The sequence below is a fragment of the Melanostigma gelatinosum genome (assembly GCF_949748355.1).
Source record: "Melanostigma gelatinosum genome assembly, chromosome: 13".
In the NCBI taxonomy this organism is placed as follows: Eukaryota; Metazoa; Chordata; class Actinopteri; order Perciformes; family Zoarcidae; genus Melanostigma; species Melanostigma gelatinosum.
This window is the reverse complement of record NC_136646.1, coordinates 9,025,685-9,031,479: the sequence shown is the minus strand read 5'-3', so window position 1 is coordinate 9,031,479 and position 5,795 is coordinate 9,025,685.

The window sequence follows — 5,795 nt, the reverse complement described above, 5'->3', positions numbered from 1 at the left end:
TTCTCTGATCGATATCAGGGACCCCCCCTCCACACACCCTCCTCCTCCTCCTCCTCCTCGCTGCTGCTACCGTCCAAAAAATGTTTTCACCATCCTTCCCAGGCTCGTACATTCCCCTCCTCTCTCTCTCTCTCTCTCTCTCTCTCTCTCTCTCTCTCTCTCTCTCTCTCTCTCTCTCTCTCTCTCTCTCTCTCTTGTCGCCCCTTCTCACGCAGGGCCTCTCTCTCTCGGTCAGGAGACTGCCTTTTTTCTCTCTCTCTCGTGCAGATGCCCGCGCGTTGTCCAGATAATAATCTATTATCACAACAGCATCAGCCAGAAGAATGGGTTTTCCAATATCCGGTGCACACTTTGGCTCACCCCTCCCCGGCCCTGCATCAGGAAATAGAGGAAGAGAGAGAGAGGGGAGGGGGGGAGAGCATTAAAAAAAAGAAGAAGAAGAAGAAGAAAACCGGGCGAGACGGGACGTGGGGCGGGGGGAGAACAAGCGACCCTCGGTTCGGGACGGTCGCGGCGGAGAGGAGAGGTGCGCTCGGTGTGCCGGCGTCAAGATCAGCGCTCGGCCCGGTGATTAATCCTGCTTCTAGAAACAACAAGCATCCTCAGCTGGCCTGGTGGTGGGAGCAGACTCCCGTCCCTCCCTCTTCCTTCCTCCCTCCTTCTCTCTCTCTCTCTCTCTCTCTCTCTCTCTCTCTCTCTCTCTCTCTGTCTCCCTTGTCTCTCTCCCCTGGCCGGCTGTGCTCGTGATATCACCGCATCTCCTCCTTGGCTGTTGCCTCCCGCACAAATGACAGTAATTTAAAAAAAAAGAAAAGACATAAAAAAAAGAAATTCGCCTGTGGAGAAAATGAATCTTTCAGGTTATATGAGAAGTTGCCCGCACCCAACAGGAGTGCCCCTCGTTCACGGGATGGCCTCTTCTTCTTCCACTCCGCTGCTGCCGGTAATACCCCTGCTTCTCTTTCTCTCTCTTTTTTTTGTACCCCCCCCCCCCCCCCCCACCTCTCACACTCCTCCTCCTCCTCCCTCCTCTCTCTAGCTTCCTTCTCCTCATCGGTCAGCATCAGCATCCGGGTTCCGTTGTTTCTTCCCCCTCCCTCTCTCGCCCCCACCCTTTTTTTCGATACGGCAAACAGTCCCACATTATGTGATTGGCTGCAAGTACAGAGGAATGCCTTCCAACCAAGTAGCACATGGTCCAAGTCAGTAACACCGATAAATGGAAGAATATCAGATTCATATAAACCAACGACAAAATATGGAATTTTATAGGAATAGTGGGCGACACTCATACCACGCATGTGTTTGATTCATGATTCTTGAATGCATGAATTGATGTGTACGTTGCTTACCATTCTTCTTTATGTGACATTTTGAAATGATCACAATGTATTTAATGTTGAGTCGTGAGTATCACAACATCACTCAAAGGAGCTGAATGGGACACTCAGAGCACATGTTGACTCTCAACGGCTCTCAACATGGCGACGGATGAGACGGCGGCTAACAGCTAACAGTGCTAGCAGCTAACAGTGCTAGCAGCACCAGTTGGATTCGCGTGGATGGGGAGATGGACCACTTTCCGGACGCTACAAGGGAAAACAAACCAACAGTCAGACGGATTGCTGAATGATGAATATATTGGCATAAAATATATGGAACAAAATGATTTTGTGTCCACAGTTTTATGTAATTATTGTGGCAATGCGTGTAGCTATAAAATGCAGCTTTCTCTTATTATTGGGAGCTATATATACATAACATCAGGTTGTAAATTCCGTCGAGGTGAACGGCAAAAAATAGTGACTTCCTTCTCGACTCAGGTAGATATTAGTCCTCTATATCTTAACATAGCTGCAGTAATGAGTCCTTAAACCAGGACATGAGAAGTCAATGGGGGTTTGCATGGGATTTTAGTTAGAACACGAGTTTAAAGGTCCATAATACGAGATTGAGAGCGTTTCGATTGCCTATCAACAGCTCTCAACATGGCCCCCGTGGTGCTAACCGTTTAACGAACCGACTAACTTTCGGATTGGCCTACAAGGAGACAAAAGTCAGCTGAGTCATAACTATCTCACATGTGACATAATTATGAACACTTCATTTAATAAAATATGATTTAAAAAAAACTTGTGTTCCGAACTGGCTTGCTTGTGACGTAATGTGGCATAAACGGCTTTTACGTGCTTCATTCTATTTCAATAAAATTCTGTGAAAATACATTTTGGAAAATACTCAGCTGATGAACAGCCTCTGTTGGCCTCTGACCCGTGGGACGGCCCATGACGTGCACTTACAAAACCACAGGCTTCTGGGTCACTGCATGCTGTGATTAAGGTTCCTCATTGTGATATCTGTATGACGCCGACTCCCAAATCTTTATCCCTTTTAATCTTAAGCTCTTGATGCGGTCAGGATGATGTAGTTCAGGTTATCTAATGGTGCCGTGCTTAAATATGCGCCTGTCAGTGTATTTCTGTGTGATAGATGGTTTTTCCACATGAACAAGTTATGAGACATAAACATAGTTTTTTTGTCACAGAGATATATGCTGACAATAATATGCCAACATCTCCACAGATACCAGTAAAGTGGTGGTACCTGCTATTGTAAGTGCATTTTCTGACCACATGATGGTGCTGTTGTGCTATTGTATGAGCTGCCATTGTTTTCACCATGTAATGGGCACCAGAGGATGTGAATCGTGGTATTAAAGCCAATAGATAAAAATGTGTTCATTCTAATTATGAATGGCCAACACAGAACATTGTAGTCTCAAGAGGGTCGCTGCCATCTGTCTTTGTCTGGATTCAGTCCGTCTTTGTCAGCTGTCATTGACAACCATTATGTGAGACGGTGCCTCTTTAGTTTGGTATAAGGCGGCAGGCCGACTTACCAATAGTGGTGGAAAGTAACTATATACAGATATTAATATCGTCTTACTTTCCACTTTTACTCCACTGCATTTTAGACGGCTTCGTCGTAATTGTTGCTGCTTTACATTTATTGGACAGCTATAAGTTACTCGTAACGCATTTTACAAATGTTACGCTATTACAAATGTAATAGCGTAAATTGTAATCGAATTGCAAACAAACACAGGACTTTCACCCAGGCGACTGCCGTTCGTTTCCTGTATAAAAACCAAAAGTAAATGTTGCGTTTTCACGTGTGATGCAACATTATATAAGTAAGTCTGCTAAGGGATGTTGTTATGTATTCACGCTAGTAACCGTAACATTGTTACGGTTACTGTGGTTGTCATGTGAAGTTGTTAGGTTAAGTTGTTATGTTGTCATATGACCTGTGACCTGTGACCTCTTACCTTTTTATATCATATTATATTTTCTCTTTCAATAATGATGATTCTACGGAAGCCCTGACAGACAAAATAGAAAAAACTATTCTGGTGATCCATATTCTGAGAATGATCTCAATTGTTTTCTCTCCCGTGTTTATGATTTAAAAACGTGTTAAAAAAAGGTTGTGTGTGTGTGTGTGTGTGTGTGTGTGTGTGTGTGTGTGTGTGTGTGTGTGTGTGTGTGTGTGTGTGTGTGTGTGTGTGTGTGTGTGTGTTTGTGTGTTAGGATGTAGGACATGGTTTGCTCTCTCACATGTTGATACCGGGGGAACATTCCTGGAACCATAGCGAGCCTGTTTACACAGGTCATACATGCTGTTTACTGAGTTACAACACATGTGAACACCTGGACTGTCTTATGAGCTTCCATACTGCTCATATTTTGCACAGAGTCATTACAACTTTATTATGCAACACTATGAAAACCCCCAATGAGTGGTGTATCTGGGGCTCCATCGTGTGGTTGTTTTAAAAAATGAGAGAAATCCAACCTAAAACTATAACTACTTCTTAATATGGAGATATGTTTTCAAATTAGTTTGATTGGTTAAAAAATGAATAATGCAGGACTAATTGGGGGGTAAAACTGGAAGCTAACTGAGGTGTATTGTTGTAAATGTTACTGTTAATTCACTGGTGGGAGGTATTTAAATTGGACTGTTTTTATGTAATAAACACTCGGATAAACTCTATTTTCTGTTGTTTTGAATGCCAGTCACAAGGCTTTTTTACACGACTATACTTGTGAGTTTTAAGTGTTATAAACATGCGCATAGTGGCTTTTAACTCCAAACACACCTTTGACTGAAAGCAGAGGGCAGGCTAATCTGGGAATGTGTGGGTGTGATGCCAAAAGGAGTTTGAATGTACCCTTTGGGGCTGGAATAGTACAGCCAAACAGACAGCTGACAAGTATTGATGTCTGCTCATGAGTCTATCTTTGTGTGTGTGTGAGTGTGTGTGACCTGAGAATCGCCTCTTACTTGGTTTCTTTAGGCAGTATTTAGATGAATGCATTGCACACTTAAGTTTCCTTTTGATCCCCAATTTATGACTGACTGATGTGCAATGTACATGTACTATTAAATGATTCTTTATATGTGCTAAAGTGTGATGAATGATGGTAGCCTACACTGATTACTACTGTACCAAATATACAAAACTTAGCTGCATCACCTACATTTTGACGCGGTAGGATGACTCATCAACGTCTGAAATCGAATTATCTGAAATAGATTAATTTACTCTGGTTTGTGTTTACAGACCCTAAAAAATGGTATAAAGTTAAAGGGAACTGTGTCAATGACGACACTTGAGAAACAAAACATATTCAGTAACTTTCAGCGAACCATATACACCAGTTAGTTCTGTACTATAGGCTATAAAATATATATCTACTGAACTGCAGTCTTTTAAAACTCAAAGAAAGAGTTAGGCTACTTTGCTCACAACGTTAGCTCGCGAACACCACGTGAAGCTTTTTAGTTGAGTTTGAAATTATGAGAAAGGAGACATTAAATCACACACATGTACTAAATGTCAAAGAAAGCACAACAAAGAGGTAGATTTAATTCCATGCTCATCCTTGATGAAGACTTCTTAATGTTAGCTAGCTAGTTAACTTTGTTAGCGTTAGCTTGGAGGCTAAAATGCAATAACTATTGTTTTTAAGGGTTTGTGCAGTGATGCTACAGCAGTATGCGGTTTAGGATATGGATGATTGACATAACGTGCACTAGGTAGTGCAGCTTTATGCCAAAAGTTAGCCTGAGCTAGGTAACTAGCTGTAATGTGTCTGCACGTAATGTTAGAATAGTATCTCAGCACAATGGAAACAAGGCTGATGTAAGTCTACTAGAATCTTTTTTTCTTGGTGGACACAAATAAAACGTCACTTTTCAAAGCCACACCCCTAAAATTACCATTATCAATTTAAACATATAATGAACGTATGTAACGACCATGGCTATAGGGATTAAGTATTTTTGGAGGCAAAACATGGAAATTAGCAGTGCGCTGGAGCCCTCAACATAAAGCCAATGGGATTTTTCTGCAGAATCATAGCTCTGTGGCAAACAAAAGTTTATGATACAGCAAAATCATCTTCTCCAGATGGTAAGCGAGCAGCTTGTGGAAGACTAGTGACACCCAATGAGAGCATGGGCAGAATGTGCGCAGACGGACAGGTAGTACACAAGCAGGTCGCCAAATATATACACATATAACACAAAACTAATTCGAAACTATGACCATACCCATCTTTAACAAGGGATAAGTGTTTTGTAACAGCTTCTTTAAGTTTGTTTTCAGCAATCCTCTGAGTGACTTGTGAAACTTAGGTTTTGGTTTAATTACACAAGTCACGTCCGAGTGTCGAATCTACTTTGACTTCAGCCCTTCAAACTTATACAAGAATGTTACGTTCAAAAAA